Source organism: Mytilus galloprovincialis, chromosome 8, assembly GCF_965363235.1.
Source record: "Mytilus galloprovincialis chromosome 8, xbMytGall1.hap1.1, whole genome shotgun sequence".
NCBI classification, from domain to species: domain Eukaryota; kingdom Metazoa; phylum Mollusca; class Bivalvia; order Mytilida; family Mytilidae; genus Mytilus; species Mytilus galloprovincialis.
The window spans coordinates 17,283,998-17,303,383 of NC_134845.1; the positions used below are offsets into that span (position 1 = coordinate 17,283,998).

The window sequence follows — 19,386 nt, forward strand, 5'->3', positions numbered from 1 at the left end:
CCTATTAGAAGCGTGTCGAATTCGAGGGTTGCAGAAAGTGTTAATATCACACACCCGTTTCTCCAAAGTGTTTTGCAAAAATGAGAGGCATTTTTACCATTCAGACGTTAAAATTGTTAGGTTGCAATTCCCATGCTCTTTAACCAAGGTGTGGTTCTACGATTATGTTATTAAACTTCATTATATGTTTAAATAATTAATACAGTATGCTACTAAAAGACTGTAATTGTAAAAATAAGCGTTTTCGAATTGTGCCTTTTTAAGTCGCAATGTGAGCCTTTACTAAATCATCTATTTTTGGAGGTCGAAGATCCTATTGGTTAAGAACTTCACTATTTTAATAATATTGTAATTCTGTTCATGAAAGAAAAACAACCAATCCAAAGTTTTCTTAAAATCAATTGACCAATGAAGTTGATAGTGTGACCCACGCATTTGACTAAAGAATAACAAAAAACACAAAAAAGTTTCTTCTTATTTTTGATTTAAAATTTATGAACATCAATCGTACATACAAAGAATCAATACCTCGGATTTATAAGGCTTATTCATAAATGATTGTCAAAACCTTGTGTAAACAAAACATCATACAAGATATATTACATAATCGCTATACACTTATTTGTTCAACTAAAAGAATTATAGAAAAAGGTCTTTATTTAGCACGTGCAAACCAGTTTAAAAAGACGTTATTTGTTTGAATAAGTTGTTTTGACATTTCCTTTATGATCTTCCTGGTTCTATGATATTACTCAACTCACCTTTATGCGCCGTGGCTATGCTGAAAAACAATAGTATTATTTATAGTTTTAGATAAGGTTGCTATAAATCATATACATTGGACTAATATTGTAAAATAAAAATAGCTGAGATCTAATTTATTTTCCTAGAAGTCTTCAAAGAAAATAAAACACGTGCACGTGCAATAGAGGGTCTGGTATCGGTTTACAACTAGAATGTATTTGTTGAACAAGATACTCAAATTAAAAAAAAAACCAAATAGGTGAAATATTACAATAACATTATCAAATTAAAAAAAACACACATACAAAACAAGGCGTTCACAACTTTACAAGATCGACAGTCAAGAAGAATTGAATGTTTTTGTCTAACCCTTTCAATATAATTATTTGTTTATGTAATATTCCTATATTCAAACATTATGGAATGATTATAAATAGAATTATCACTGTTAACAATAAATCTCTTCGTTTCTTGTATCACATTTTTAGTATAAGAGATATTTTGTCTTATTTAATAAAAGTTTATTATCGAAGTGTATTTATATTCTGAATAAATACACAGAAGAAATGCTTTCTTGAACAATGAGAGATAACTGTGCCTCGACCATTGCAAAGACACGAAAACTTTATGGGTTTTTTTTAATACATTTCAAGACATAGTATAGTGGATTATAGATTAACCACATGCATTGGCCCAAAAACAGAGACTAATTATTGATAATTTAACAAATTAATAATTCGATTTATCATGTATGGACAATTATTATTGACCTGGATCGATATCTTCTACATCTTTTGAAATTGTTTTCGTAAAAACTAATGAAATTTGTCGCCTTATTGATACTATATTTTTTTCCTTTTTGATGAGTTTAACAATGTTCACACATTTGGTTTTTGTTTGAATTATTTTTATCTACAGTGTGCCCTTTTTTATTTTTTCATTTAAGTTGTCAACAGCAATATATGTTAATTAAAAAAAGTCCAAGACCATAGAACATTCATTATGAAGTTTTCATATGAATTCCACTCTCAAACAGACACTCTCCGATTGCATTTTTGAAATGACAAATGGTGAACTGCTTTCGATCATCAAAATTTTTAAATTTTGGAAATAAACTCATCATAGATACCAGGACTAAATTTAGTGTATGCGCCAGACGCGCGTTTCGTCTACAAAAGACTCATCAGTGACCCTCGAATCCAAAAAAAGTTGAAAAGGCCAAATAAAGTACGAAGTTGAAGAGCATTAAGGACCAAAATTTCTAAAAGTTTTGCCAAATACAGCTAAGGTAATCTATGCCTAAGGTAAAAAAGCCTTAGTATTTCAAAAACATCAAAAATTTGTAAACAGTAAATTTATAAATATAATCATATCAATGACAATTCATGTCAGCACAAAAAGTACAGACTACTGTGCTTGTGATACCCTCGGGGAAATAAATCTCCACCAGCAGTGGCATCTACCCAGTGGTTGTAAATAAACTCATCATATATACCAGGACGCGCGTTTCGTCTACAAAAGACTCATCAGTGACGCTCGGAACTTCGAAAATGTTATATTTAATTTCGTTAAAAAATAAAACAATAAACTATATTAAGCTTACAATCTAAACAATGTACAACATTTACCGAACAAAATAATCAAATGTGTTACCATATTCCAAAACTTCATACGATACATATGAGTGGTAATTGGAACATTTCATTGACAAAAAACTTTGAATATACATATACAATATATAGGAGTTAATGGTTGCCTATAATATACTTAATAGTAAATGAGGGGTTTGTTTTAATCTTTTTCTTCTGTTAATAAATTTTGATTTTAACACGGCACATACACCGTAGAAATAATCAATTCTGGTTGTTAAAACCCTAGACAAGTCCCCAAACGAAACCATATATTTATTGTATAATCTTTCTTAAAAATTAGATAAATATCATCAGGCAAAAGATTACTGATGCTAAATATTTCTGAGCATTTTCGATTGATTAATTTGTTACTAAACAAATATCGTTACGACTATCACAGATATACATTGTAGGTTCCAACAGATCTATTAAAACATATTTTTAAAATCAAGACAAGTCAATCCATCATTAACATAACCACCAATTGTTTAATCAATAATAAGGAACAAAGACGTAGTTCGATCTACATCGTATACATGATTTCGTGATTATTTTCAAACAATTATTTTAATAAAACCAGCTGAGTCTAACCTGCGGATGCGAGATTTTCGCGCTTTACTGAAGATCAATGGAAGGCACTCGGCTACTATCAGTTATATATGCTATGAGAATTGAAAAACACGAGGTATGGCTGCTTGATATATATCTTGTTCAACTCACAAAAGTGTAATATCCGACAAACAACGAATGGAAGATCACATGAGTGGCAACACCTAGATATAGTGATATTTTTTTTCACAGAAACGTGCAGTGAAACACCTTTCATTAAAATTTCGTGTCCACTGATACTGTAGTAAGAATATGTTGATTATGATCCACACTGACATTGGTTTGGATGTCTTCCGAATAATCAGAGTGTTCGGCGTACGTATCCGACATCATATCATTTATTGAATTATCGAGGGACGTTGTCATACGAGACGATGAACGTTGATTAATCCTTCGTGTTTTATTTTGGTACTTGAATCTGAAATTGATATCTTAAATTATTTAAATCACAAAAATCATCTGCATTAGTTCAAAATACTTCATTTACACATTGTACCTTTCCACGCATGTATTAAAAAAATCACAAAAATACTGAGCTCCGAGGAAAATTCAATCGTAAAGTCCCTAATCGTATGACAAAAAACATCAATTTACGATTGTAAATTATCAAAATACTATATAAAATGAAAACATGTTATGATAAACAAATAGTAAAGTCATGAAGTTTTATCGAAAACTAGGGGCTGTTTAATCATAAAATGAGCTTTATTTTTTGCTTGACTTGTAATTAATTAAATTGTAAAGACTTCAAGAAACTACAGATTGAAATATTAAAACAGATTAATTCTTCGTTTTTAAAATTTAACATTAGATTTATTTTGTATAAACTTTTTTCATTTCGCTGTATAATTATGACAAATAATCGAGAAAGGATAGAGTCCTTTACATGGCCAATCATATATATATAATATGATAAATTGTCAAAATAATTGAGATAAAAAGATCGGTATAAGGTTTTGTCTTGTTTGCATTTTATTCCGTTGATATGTCATCTGTTAGGAGTCAATCATTTGTGTTGCAAATTCCATCTCTCGTTTATTCCCTAAATACTGATCAAACATTGACTAATGTGTTTACAAAATTAGGAAGATGACGTATTATTGCAAATGAGACAATTCTTCAAAATAGAGATAAAATGACAAAGAAATAACAACTAAATGTGCCTTAAAAAACTAAAACCTACATTGCATAGTGAGGTTTGGTCTCGAAATGGCAAAAGTAAAACAATTCATACCAATAAAACTTTCGGTCTAATTTATGTGCATAATAGTGAACAAAAACAAACAACAAATATGGCAACAAATGAATAACCATTGAATTACAGACTCCCGACTTGAGAAAAGCACATATATAATATGATGTTTATTTCAACGTTGGGATTTAGTGATAAATTGTTTTTAATTTATTAGTTGGATATTTTTTATTTATGTGTACATGTATTGTTTTCAAAACTCCGTTTTAGTCATTTATGTTCATATTTCACTTTCTCCACTCCTTTCAGCTATATACTAATGTTTGTGTCCAGTTCAAATGATAGGATCGCAATCAAATTGAATTTGTATTAAACATGCTTGTTTCTATATTAAGAAACATAATGACTATCAACAAATGCTTTTCTCATTAAATTCTCTTAATTTAGCCAAATACACGTTGTTGTAGTATTTTGAAGGCGTTTTTAAAAGGGTATAGCATAATTGCAGATTTGTATTTTTTAACTCATTGTATTGCTCTAAACAAACTCTTTACAGATACCAGGATTTAATTTGTGTACGCCAGACATGCCCACATCCGTTAATCAAAAAGGTTAAAACACAAAATAAAGTAAGAAATTTGTATATGATGTGTTTTATAACTGTTTTTTTGTCTTTTCTTCGGTTTTATGCTATGGAGTTGTCAGTTTATATCCACCCCTTTTGAACAGCATTGAGGACCCAAAATTTCAAAAGGTTTTGCCAAATATGGCTAAGATAATATATTCTTAAGTTAGAACATATGTTGTATATTTATTTGTGTTTTGAGATTGTTTGTTTCAGATTTAAAATGCAATGATTGCATGGCATAAATATGGTTAACTAAAATTCTGCTGAATTTGTTTAACTCAGATGGGTGAAGTCTAAACGATGATATATCCTTGAAATATTTGTTTTCACATTGTTATACATTGATCCTCTATACCGAAATTATATAATAATGCATATCGGTATTGAAATCAATGTTAATAAAGTTTTCAAATGCTTTTGTTTACAAATCAAAAGATGTATAGAAAATAAAGATAATAATAGTTTATCGTTGTTCAATAGTTATAAATAAAATTGAGAATGGAAATGGGGACTGTGCCAAAGAGACAACAACCCGACCATAGAGCAGACAACAGCAGACGGTCACCAACAGGTCTTCAATGCAACGAGAAATTCTCGCACCCGGAGGCGTCCTGCAGCTGGCCCCTAAACAACTATATATAATACTGGTTCAGTGATAATGAACACCATACTAAACTCCAAATTGTACACAAGAAACTAAAAGTTAAAATAATACAAGACTAACAAAGGCCAGAGGCTCCTGACTTGGGACAGGCGCAAAAATGCGGCGGGGTTAAACATGTTTGTGAGATCTCACCCCCCTATACCTCTAGCCAATGCAGAAAAGTAAACTCATAACAATAAAATCGATTTGAAATAGCAAAATGCCTTCCTGAAACTGACTTTTTATTTATCTTAATTAAAATTCGGAGCTATTCATTTATTGAACTGAGGTGTGCAATTTCTCATGGAAAACTACTCTTTCCTAGTTTTTCCGATGACTGCGAAAGAGTTGAAGAAGATACCAAAGATTTCGTCATTTGAATGCAAGTCGACACCGACGTATGTTAGTCAATCAAAAACGTCCAAAGGACGAACAACAATATACAAAACGCAAAAACGCAACAAGACTAATAAACATAAACCCTATCAAAAACCGGTTGATATCAGATGCTGCGGAAGGGTATGCAGATTTTGATCAACATGTAGCACCGTAGTTTTATAATAACTTACCCATGTGGTTTAAATCCACAGATTTCCTTCGTTTTTTCCCAGAATACTTTATTGCATGTTGCATACCATACGAAATTTAGCGAATAGTATGAATACTGGAATACATACAGGACCGACTTAGCAACATCCATTCTAGTCTGATTCAATTCATCTTCGTACTTATTATAAGAATCATATATAAAGTATACGCTTATTGGAATGGTAGTTAGTAAAAAATAAGAGCTATTTAGCAATAACATTCGAGTAAGTTTCTGACTGAAATGTCTTCTGTTTGGTGTTTTCCTGCTATTTCTGGACTCAACTACGGAGGATTTTGTAAATTTTAGATGCCTTTTTAGAGCTCTATAGACGAAAACATTAAGAATCAACATAATTGTAAACGGTAGAAGAGATAGAATAACTAAATCTATGTATGTAAATACATATTCTCCGAAATACTCGTATGCCGGTGTAAGATTACCGCATGATCGTTTTTGCCTTTTATTCCGTTTGTCCAGAAGAATTGCGTGTTAATTCCTGCTAGAATTATAAAAGCAGCTAAAGCAATGACTGATGTTTTCCTAATAGTTGCTACACGCATGTACAAAAATGGAAAATTTGTTTTGATAAATCTATCAATGATCAGACACACTAACATCCATGACGAGTATTGCATAGCAAAATACAGGACGAATAAATTTATTTTGCAGCTTGCATCTGACAATGTTCGGATATCTAGTTTAAATGTGTATTCAATCCAATAGCTTAAAAGACCATCTAATAAAACTGTTATATCCGTTATAGCTAAAATAAATATTAAAAGCAATAGCGTTCGTCTCCAAAATCGCAACTTTTTCAAAACAGCCAAGTTCAAGCAATTTCCGAAAATTCCAACAACAATTAAAACTGGCGATACACATGTCCATACATAACTTTCTGCAAGTTTTAAGGCGTATACTTTGTTTTCACTGGGTGTTTGATCTAAGGTTGTTACGGTGTGTGTGGTTGTGTTTAGAAGATTCAGTGACACATTTTCTGATGATGACTGCGTTATGGTATTGAATAAGATATTGTTCGACATATTCCTGACATTCAAATTCGCAAAATCACTGTTACATTATATGAATCATATACAATCCTCAAATATCACTATGATTTTGTAATATCATACTGTATATCACAAAAGTGCATACATTTGATGGTTTATTTTTTCTCGTCCTTAAATACTCAATATATTTTTTTGTCGAATGAAAACTTTAAAATTCTATAACTTTATCATACGTGTGTTGGTTAACATTTATACATGCAAACTATGCAACTACTAAAAAACGAAAGCTTATCCGAATTACGATAAATGAAAGCATTTATTTGATGTTAATAACAATACTTGTATCTAATCGTTGACAATCATTTAATCAAATTTGAAATAAACCAATCAGGAAGTGTTATTAGGCAAACATTGCTTCTAAATATGATTTGTTATTTCGAGATTATATAATTTCCCTCTTTAAAAACGTCGGTATAGGCCTTATATATTTAGATTTTTAACTTATACTTGTATGTACAAACATGTCGCATGTTGTCGATTTCAATGACTTGTAATCGTCGCATTTGCCACTGGACGTTAAGCAACCAGCAACCAATCAATCAATGTAATCATCGCACAAGACAAATTAGATAAATTAAAGAACCCAACACAGCTAAAGAAACAAGAACTGTAATCACACCTAAACTTGAAACTACTATATTCAGTTTCCTTTTGTAGTATTTTTATCAGCATGGCTTTTTAAATATGACAATACGAATACATAATATCTAGGCCTAAACTAATGTATTGTTTCCAAGTTTTAAGCCGACATGACGTACATGTAAAAAACGGCGAATAAAAGAATTCAACTTTATATATAAGTAATATGGAAACATGGTGTTCAAAATAACACAAGTACAGGCTCTTTTGTTTGACAAGAAATTGATAATACCGAAAGTACTAGGTCGACGGATTACTGCAGAAAGATTTCGACAGCAGAGAAAACCGTGCATCTTTTAACTAGCATGAATTTATTTGATTGCATAACCAATACTAAAAATCTAGGCTAAAAAATTAAGGTTTATACCTAATTAGACACTTACTTACAGTTCAGTCAAGGATGAGTTTATTTCAAATTTCAAATTTAATTCAGACAATGAATATGAGTCTCGTTATTGTAAAAAAAAATGAGATGCAGACTTTACAGACGTATGTCGCATCTGTTGTACACAATTTATATAAAGATATGATAAATACGAAAACTTGATGCAAAATATATTTTCAAAATTTAAATTAGAATTTTGTCTTTTCGTCATCAAAAACTTCCGTCCTTGTTTCATAATTTCCATAAAGGGTTTGAAAAAGTTATTGATGTCTAAAACCATTAATCACAATCTAAATCTGAAATTTAACGATGACGGAAAGAAGGATCGCAATAACTCGTTTATTTTTGGCGAATGCTCTATAAAATAAGAACAGGGTTTAGTCAAACATCTAGACTAGTCGACTATACAGTGTTCTTTATCAGAGACAAATAAGGACCGTTATGATATAAGTTGAGGATAAAGAACGCATAGACCCTTTCGTCATAAGTCTTATCTAATCAACGTACACACAAGACATACAAGTGAAATGTAATGTCTATTGTGATTTGGTATCCGTCATTCAACTTTATTTTTAGGTCATCACAATATATAGGTATAAATTAACAATTGTATTTTTCAGACCTAGACAAGATTAATTTTTTTTTGGGCTATTCAAAAGTAAAATAAAATTGTAAACTTCAGATAAAGTTTCATTTATAGTAGTTCTAAAGTTCAAAACAATGAACGACATGATAAGTCATAATGGTTAACCAAGTCATAAAGTTATATGAACACGGCTGTTTCTGAAAATCATTTCCATTTAAAAATTCCCTTTGGAAAATTATCTACACGTAATCAGTCAGCACGTTGACGTGTCTTTTCTTAAAATAAATTATCTTACTTTTCAGTTCAAACATATTAAAACATAAGTACAACAATAAGTCTTTTATAAAGATTTACTACTTCATTACCCTGGACAACAAAACCCAAATCATTGTGATCATGTTGATGTTATTATCCTGTTTCTCATTCAATACGTATTTCTTTCTAAATTTTTGTGATCATTTTATTTTTGAGCCATTTACTAATTGGTTTAAAAAGTCACGTGTGAAATCTTTTAACTAGCATGAATTTATTTGATTGCATAACCAATACTAAAAATCTAGGCTAAAAAATTAAGGTTTATACCTGATTAGACACTTACTTACAGTTCAGTCAAGGATGAGTTTATTTCAAATTTCAAATTTAATTCAGACAATGAATATGAGTCTCGTTATTGTAAAAAAAAATGAGATGCAGACTTTACAGACGTATGTCGCATCTGTTGTACACAATTTATATAAAGATATGATAAATACGAAAACTTGATGCAAAATATATTTTCAAAATTTAAATTAGAATTTTGTCTTTTCGTCATCAAAAACTTCCGTCCTTGTTTCATAATTTCCATAAAGGGTTTGAAAAAGTTATTGATGTCTAAAACCATTAATCACAATCTAAATCTGAAATTTAACGATGACGGAAAGAAGGATCGCAATAACTCGTTTATTTTTGGCGAATGCTCTATAAAATAAGAACAGGGTTTAGTCAAACATCTAGACTAGTCGACTATACAGTGTTCTTTATCAGAGACAAATAAGGACCGTTATGATATAAGTTGAGGATAAAGAACGCATAGACCCTTTCGTCATAAGTCTTATCTAATCAACGTACACACAAGACATACAAGTGAAATGTAATGTCTATTGTGATTTGGTATCCGTCATTCAACTTTATTTTTAGGTCATCACAATATATAGGTATAAATTAACAATTGTATTTTTCAGACCTAGACAAGATTAATTTTTTTTTGGGCTATTCAAAAGTAAAATAAAATTGTAAACTTCAGATAAAGTTTCATTTATAGTAGTTCTAAAGTTCAAAACAATGAACGACATGATAAGTCATAATGGTTAACCAAGTCATAAAGTTATATGAACACGGCTGTTTCTGAAAATCATTTCCATTTAAAAATTCCCTTTGGAAAATTATCTACACGTAATCAGTCAGCACGTTGACGTGTCTTTTCTTAAAATAAATTATCTTACTTTTCAGTTCAAACATATTAAAACATAAGTACAACAATAAGTCTTTTATAAAGATCTACTACTTCATTACCCTGGACAACAAAACCCAAATCATTGTGATCATGTTGATGTTATTATCCTGTTTCTCATTCAATACGTATTTCTTTCTAAATTTTTGTGATCATTTTATTTTTGAGCCATTTACTAATTGGTTTAAAAAGTCACGTGTGAAATCGTCAGAAGTGAAACTACATATTGGTAGTTGGATCTCATATGTAGTCGAACGTAATCGGAGATCAATAAGCTTTTTGTTGTTAGCTTGGATTTGTAGTTTTTTATTTTGTTTAAGATTGTCCAACTTCCTCTGATAATTTTTTCAATTTCAGATTCAGACAGCATCTTAGATCTCTTTCGAAGTCTCTTTCTTAGATTCATTTCTTCTAGAAAAATTTGCCCGGCTTATTTCAGCAAGTCTAGTGGATTTTTTAAGGAATGGAAGTTTTACCAAACGTTTCTTCAATTTACTAGCTGTCTTCAATTATCTGTCCTAAAAATATAGCTAATTTTCATATTTTTATTAAATTGTTAAATTCATGTCAGGAGTGTGACTAATTACAACTGAATGGTTAATCCTTGAAACTTCCGTAAATCAAAATAGTTGTTCTATTTTGTACAAAACACATTTCCTCACTTTCGATTATGATACTGTAGTTGTAGACACTTATTTTCTTTGACAAATTTGCAGTACTGTGCACAAAAATAGAAAATTGACTAATTAAAACTTATTTTGTCAAAACAATCATGATTAACAACACATTTAATAGGTAAATGATAGGAATATAACTTGGTCTTAACATTTCTAACACAAAGAAACTTGTGGAACGTGTCCTTGTTAAATTATGAATTGACAGAAAATGCCTTAAAAAAAGTGTCACACTCCTGACATATATAATGCACTCCCACATCTATGATATAAACATATCACAGTTGTAATATCTTTTTTTTCTTCTCTCTGGAGTAGCCACTTCTGAAAAAGGAAAAAAGAAGAAGGCATTTGAGTCCTATGTATTCTTTGGTAGATCTTTAAAGACAGTTGTCTTACTCCTGACATTTTTGGGTGCCTCCCTAAAACAATAAAATATGAGATTTAGAGCACCAATATACCCTTTATTATAGAGGTAATATACCAATACAAACTTATTTCACATTATTAGACTTTAAAATATGGTTTCAAGGAAGCTTTGATTTTGAAAATGTCATTTTTTGGAAGACTTTTTCTTTGTACATACCTTCACAATAAAGGTCAGTGTTTACTTATTTTATAAAATTTTATTGGACAAAATTACAAAAATATTATCGTCTAATAATGTAGCAATTACTAGAAATATTTCAGTATAGCATAAAAACAATCCACCTTTTTTATCACTACTTTGAAAATTTCTATTTTTTAAATGTCACGCTACAAGCGTCACACTCCTGACAAAAATGGCCTGGTTTTTTTTAGCATTTCTTTGCAGTGGTTTGAGATATCTCCATGAAACTTGGCAGCAAGCTAGCCCTGACTATCCTGCATTTTATGACACCGGTGTTATCATTCTAAACTTGACTAATAAAAAAAATAAAACACAAAAAGTAAAAATCCTCATTTTTTTTTAAATGGCTCACTTTATTGGAACTAAAAAAAAAATATCTTTTTGGCTTTCATAGAAATAAAAAATCGTAACTGCGAAATTTATAGAAATGAAGGTTATCACGCAAATTGAGAATTAAGTATTCGATATGTTTTTTATATGCGCTATGTAAATGTACATGTATGTGATCAAACTTGAAATTGGAGTTTAAGACATTAACAATTCAACACGCACATTTGATATGCGAATTTCTTGCACAACAGGATGGTTAACTTTATAAGTAATTCAATCCACTCGCGCAAACTTAGGACAAATTCGCGCAACCGTGACTCCCCGCTTCCAAGGGTTGTAATCTTTCTTGTGATCGATTAAAATAGTCTAAGTTTTAATTCATCATAGTTATAGATCTTCTTAAGGATAAGTGTTTATTATAAAACATGATAAGAAGACAAATGTATTCGAGACGATTTTAAGCTATAAAAAAACGTATAAGTACGAAAAACAAGTTTTATTTTTTTAAGGGCCATCCCAGGTGGAGGTGGGGCGTGTGACATATACATCGCCTGCACAAATGTGATATAAATAAATCGTATACCAACTTAGAATTTTTAGTAGAAATAAGAAAACAGCGACACCCGCGAAATTGAATGTACATGTATATGAGAAGGATTATCATGTTTAATTTAAAAATTCACATTGGTAATGTAGAATCGTCGAAATGCGAGACCGAGGAATACAAATTCATGGCGGCTTGAACTATTTGTATGAGGCTTCATATGTAAGAAATGAGAAGGCCTGACTGCAATAAACCTCGCACACAGATATTTTGCCTTACGATGTTTCTATCTGTCATACATGTATATGACCTTTGCCCTTAATTGAACTCATTTTTACAGTTCAGCGATTTCGAATCAAAATGAATAGCTGTAAATGTCACACTGATGAGAGAGCAATCAATCAACTTCAAAGTGGGAGGGGTGTGGTTAATGGATTTTTTCTACCTAGAAAAAAAATTCGCAATGATATCAATCAGACTATTTTTATTTTTTTAATATTTAACACTGTAAGTTAGAGGGGAATTCTGCATTTCAAATATTTTTTTTTGTAATCTGCTTGACTCAGAATATTTTTTTTTTCATCAATTTGGTGATCAGAATATTTTTTTAAAAAGAAAAACAACATACCCCTCTCTTGGAAGTTAAATGGTTGTTCCTTAATTGTTGATATATATGATCAAGGTTAACATTTCGTGTTCAGTATTAAAAAACTTGTAGATGTGGTATGATTGGCACTGGGACAACTCTCCACAACAGACCAAATAACGCATAAATTTACAGCTACAGGTCACAATACGGCCTTCAACAATGAGCAAAGCACATACCGCATATTCAGCTGTAAAAGGCCCCGAAATCAAAATGTAAAACAATTCAAACGAGAAAAAACAAATATGTAACACAAGTCCGTATCTCTAATACCATGAGTAATAGGTCAACTACTAGTATATTTGCTCATATCGCCACATGACTATTATGACTTGTTACCTAGAACTTATCTTATTGATTAATTGGTAAATGTTAAGTTTTTATTATTTTTGGTTGGTTTTAATGATTGTAATGTGTTCATGTCTGTCAGGCAAGTTTCATTACACTTTGACTTTTTCAAAGTTCCATGAACAATGTTAAAGTCATAAGAAACCTCAAATTAAAAAAAAATATGCATGTTTTTTATAACTAAATGGATAGTTTTCATTATGCAACTTATGTACATATACTTTTTTCTGAGGACAATTCATTAATTTGTCTACATTTAGAAGAAGTTTACTTATTTTTAATTGCTTCCTTCCAGGAATCAATTCGCCGACATATTTTCCGTATGCATAGTGACCTGAGCGTAACCCTCCTCGTAAAAATCCGGTGGTCGCAATACGCATGGATCTGTCATTAAAATAAACAATTCTCTGATTGTACATGTTAAACACGTGCTCAATACTCATGCTTTTTGTTAAGGTAAGGTGACAATCGGTAAACTTCGGCTTCAAATCACGGCATTTATTGAGCAGCCATAATTGTTAAATCATAACAGACAGAGAGAAAAAAAATTGACGATTATACGTTATATTTGCGTAAAAAATGAGAAAATCGTGCACAGAGGAATAATTTTATGATATATACATGCATTGGTAAAAGAATTGGATAAACATTTTTTTTCATCACTCACTCGTTTCATATGACTTTAAGTTCTGGTGATACTTTTATTAAATTATTTATTATAAAGATCTTAGAAATAGATTCAAAATTACGAATATTTAAGCAGTCGCTACATGTCAGTGCGTGCACTCTTGTATAAATACATGTAATACATTGTATATAGTATTTTTTTTTTTGTTGAAAAGCACAAGTAAATTTTTTTTACAATAGCAGTCATATTTATGTTGAATTTCATTCAATAGACAATGTTATTAAGATCCGTGTTAGTGTTGCTTTTCATAAATTTGTGGTTTCAAAACAAAACAAAACCGGGTGATATACATAGACAAAACCGGGTGATTGTGTAGTTAACAACATTGACCAAACCGGCCCCTTCCATTTTGACATGACCCATTTCCTTCATTCCATACACGTGCACAGAAATAGAAGTATTGAGGTGCTCAAAGTGGCTAGTTTTGTAAACTCCGTTTCAATATCTTTCTTTTCATACCTTTCTTCTCGTACAATGTGAACAATTTAACGAGATATTAAACAAATTCGAGGCCAGGTTCACTCAATTCGTCATTTTTACATGCATTTTTACGTATTTCTCCGTTAATATAGAACGGTTGTAGAAAATATTACACCTCATAATAGAAATTAGTTATATATGTGTACACATTTTTCAATATCTTAAAAATAACAAATAAATAAACAAAAATAAACCTTTTCTCTGTTCAATAATGTTTCGTCACCGTGCCGGATATTAGATACCATCGAGGTGTGGCTAAGACACAGTGAATGTGGTAAAAATCAAATTATTTAATGCCAAAAAAGGCGCAAGCCAGTGCCGACCGTGTAAGGGCTGTATATATATATAAATGTCTAAGAATATAACTTAAACACGCTAATTTTCTAATGATTTAAATAGAAATACGCAATATTTCGCTAAACAAATTATCTTCATCAGGCGTGTGCATCTCTCAAGGTGAAATTGGATGCATGACAAAAAAAATATATATATAGACTGGCTCTCTCTCTCTCTATATATATATATATATATATAGAGCCAGTCAAGGTCGATAAAAACTTCCATTTGTTGTTAGTGTTTTACTTGGTCTATCATGATACTATATAATTGTAACGAACGTAATGAAAACGAATTGGTATCTTTATCGTTTGACAATAGCTTTCGAAAAACGGATTAATTATTTAATGGTCGACAAGGGCCATTTTACCCGTTCGAAATTTAAATCCATATACTTTTTAAGAAATTCCGGTACATCTAGTACAGTCAATTATTATAAGTAGGATATTGCCTCATTTACTTCAATTTGCTCACATGTCTTACGCATTGATTTCGAATACTTTAAAAGAAGGGATAATTGAGGTACATTATTTTGTACATTCATACACTAATATAAAAAGATGTTGCATGATTCCCAGAGAGACGACTCTACACAAGAGACCAAGTACAAAAGTTAAAAACTATAGGTCATCGTACGGCCTTCAACAATGAGCAAAGCCCATACCGGATAATCAATTATAAAATGGTATATTAAATTAAACTCACCATTGCACCAACTTTTCACAAAACTTGAAAAAAGAATGAAAGACATGCTTATTTTCGGTAATTAATAATTTATAGTTCCAGAACTGATAAATGATGCTTGTCTGATCAACCTGAGTACCTAATGCAATACGGTGTATATTCATTGCATAAATGCGTGATACTTTTCCTGTATTTAAACAAAATAAATAATCTGTGGATGATTTATTAGAGAACGATGAAGTTTATCACGCTGAAAACAACACATTAATAAATTACTTTAAAAAGGGTATATATTATATACAGTTACCAAGTGCTTTAAATTGCTGTTTAAATACAAAAAGGTATTTTTTTCAGTCCTGAGAGGCAAATTAAATTGTAAAATTTGTTTGCATTTTTGAATACACTCAATCATTTACAACTTGATTGACAACTTCATATATTGTTCAGTTACAACGTCCTGTTTAAAACAGAGTGAATAGAGGTGAGTAAGAAGACATGGTTTCAATATTAAATATAGCACTGATTTATTTTCAACTCCATGATCACTCATTGTTTGAATTCTCTTCTAAATTTCTACGTGAAGACTCACAGGCATTTGTCTCAGAAAAAAAATCCTAAATACCTTAATAATTTAGATTTATGTTTCAATAGACAATAGACAATACTTTATTAATAAACCTCAGACACATAGGTGTACAAGAGGACATCATATATACACGTATGCAATGAAGTCAGTGGTTAATTAAATAATTTTATTATGTAATTAAAAAGTCAAGAAAAATTGTAAAGTTCAAACTGTTCGAATGTTCACAGACTGTCTTTAAAGTTGAATTGTTCGAATGTTCAATATCTCACACGAACATGTGATCGTATAGTGGTATAACTGTTCAGTTCTGTTGGAGTACATTTGGATATTAAGTGCATTAATTCCAGCCTACCCACGAGGGGGGAGACCTTGGCGGAATCTATCCGTCAGAATCGCCGTACCAATCTATCCCTGTTCGAGTCCAAAGCTGGATCTTATATAGTTCAGAGGGTCATCCATCAGCTTTCAACAATAGCCATAAATGTCAACAGTTTATAGAGTAGTCTAGGTATTAAATATATAGGTTAATGTTGCGGCCTTCAACACGGAGCTTTGGCTCACACTGAACAGCAAGCTATAAAGGACCCCAAAACTATATATAGCTACTAGTGTAAAGCCATTCAAATGGGCAAACCAACGGTATAATCTATATAAAAACGAAAAACGAGAAACACATATGAACCATATAAACAGACGACAACCACTGAACATAAGATAGAATGTTTTACGATAAATGTATACTTACATAAATGTTGTGTCAATATGTTTACTCATTTCAATCGCGTTTTAAAAAGTTTTATGCAATTAAAAAAAATTTTCTCCAAAGAAATTAATTGAGTTACAGCAAATGTTTTGTCTGTATTAATTGCATTAATTGCATCTGCCGTACCGACAACCAGTAATAAGATGTGTAATTCAATTTCGTAAAAGAATTTCACAAATACTGGGTTTTTTTGTGTCTATACAAGTCATGCAACACAGATATCAAACAGTTGAGTTCTTTTCTTGATCGTTTTTTGTTGACATAATGATTGTTTACATTTATTGACCGATAGTGTTGAATATTCATATACATGTAATTTGTTCCACGATAAAATTGAAACCAACATTACTATTTGATGTTACATTTGAACCTTCAACAGTCGATTTATAAATGTTATCATAAGTTGAAGGTCCGGATATATTTTATTCGTATGACTTTGTAATATCCTTCCCCGCTTGAAAAGTATTTCTTACAGAACAATAGTGAAACCATTACATTTAGCATACTAAAACGATAGTATAATCATATAGTAATATCATTTATCACTAAAATATATAAATTATTAATATTTATACAAATTATTTATACGAATCAGTTGAAAAACTTTATGACAAACAAGATCCTAAAACAAAAGTTGAAACCTTCATTTCTTATACTTTTTCAAAATGTATAAAGGGACAATTTAGAAAGTTTCTTTAAACATCATGCCTAACTACCGATGTACTGACTACTGAACGAGCAGACGATACCTTCGGGGATGATGGTCCACCAACAGACAAATCCACCGGGATATAAAGGATTAATAAAACTCAATAAAAAGTTGGAAGCGCTTTTCTGATTTATCTTCAACAGGAATGCTCTAAACTGAGTACATTGTATTTGAAAGCAAAGAATGTATAATTACCTAAACAGTTGACGAGCTATATGACCAAAATAGGCCTTAAACAATAGCTAACGTTATCTAAGTTCATAAACGCTTTCTAAAAATTAAAACTAGTAGTAAACATTTGTACAAAGTCATTTGCAACGAAGAATCGTTAATTTTCACTGTTCACTGCTCGTATAGTAATGAACACATTAAAAAAGAAAAGACGTATTATGCACTATTTTACAATGGAGCTTACAAAACTCGAGTACTGCTCAGCAAAATTCGATTTTGTACATTGACACACTTTATTGAAACACATTTGTTTAATAACATCTAACGGTGTTTAGAAGATAAAATCTACCCTGGTCTTAAGTCGGTGCTTTGACAGTTGCGTGTTGTTTTTTTCTTTCCTATCTAGTATGATGCGTAAATCATTGTAGTTGGCCTTTACTAGTTTAACTCTAGTCCGTACCTAACACATGGTTTATAGCAACATAATTATGTACAGCATGTAAACAATTAGCATTAGTTCTTGATTCAAGACATGCATATAATTGTTGATAATGCGATAACCCATCAGACCTTCTGCTTACAACCAATGCGTCAGGTGTTCAGGCACTTCATATTTGATCAAACATTCATTTTAGTATTTAGTCAATATACATGTAGCTTTGAAAATAAAATGAATGCATTGTTTAATACTGTTGTTCCTAATTTATTTCTTATATAGATATTGAGATCAGTATTAATGAAATAAGCGTGATGTTTAACTTGAGTAAATGCAAGTCAATCAATCAATTTATATGTAGATTCGTTTAAAAAAGTCACAATTTACACGCAAGATAAATCAACACGAGAACAAAAAACAATTATAATATTTAAACAAAAATAAAAAACAATCAAAGTAGATTTTTTTAAAGTTAAATAGCGATTTTGATAGAATATGAATTGAAGAGGTATGCAAATTTCTGAAATTAATCTATTTACTATAGACACATCCGGGTAAGACAGCACATTTGCTCTCCATTTGACCTATTCTTTATTATGTATCAGTTCGCTATCTGAACATGGTGCTTACACAAAACTATTCTTCCTGATTGGTCATGTGAAGTTTGATAGACTTGTTGTCAACGTTAAGATAATGACATTGTAATACACAAGCTTGAATAAAAATCGTTTAATAATCTAAATTTATCTAACCGATATTAAAATATGAATAGACTTTTACAATCTTAATCTTAAAAATAGTTTTGAACATTTGTAATCTATGCATTTGATAAAGGTTAACTAGAACTGTTGTCCAGCAATTTTCGGAAAATCGAAGTACATATGAACGTAGAAAATATAACTTTTTAGTCATTACATGTAATTATACGAAACTGGAATTATACGTATATTGATATTATACGTGTTGAAGTAGCCCCTGGTCTCTACAACTCCCAAGCTACTTTCAACTGCGTCATCCATTTATAATTAATTTCTTAGAAAAGTTCAAAGCATAATAATTTATTATTCTTGAAGCCTTCAAAATGTAACTTGTTCCAGCACGAATATATTAAGATTGCGCATAAGTGTGGAGAATCTGTAGATCTGTAATATAAATATTGTACGGAAGTGTCTAGTTTCC

General features: G+C 30.7%; 1 long non-coding RNA gene across 1 annotated transcript; it reads right to left on the reverse strand.

Moving 5' to 3' along the window:
* Positions 1-464: 464 nt before the first annotated feature.
* Positions 465-7,318, reverse strand: LOC143085213 (uncharacterized). The gene is made up of 2 exons (XR_012981272.1): positions 6,017-7,318; positions 465-3,402 (listed from the first exon to the last, which is right to left on the reverse strand). It is a non-coding gene; the product is annotated as an uncharacterized LOC143085213 (long non-coding RNA).
* Between the last annotated feature and the right edge of the window lie 12,068 nt (positions 7,319-19,386).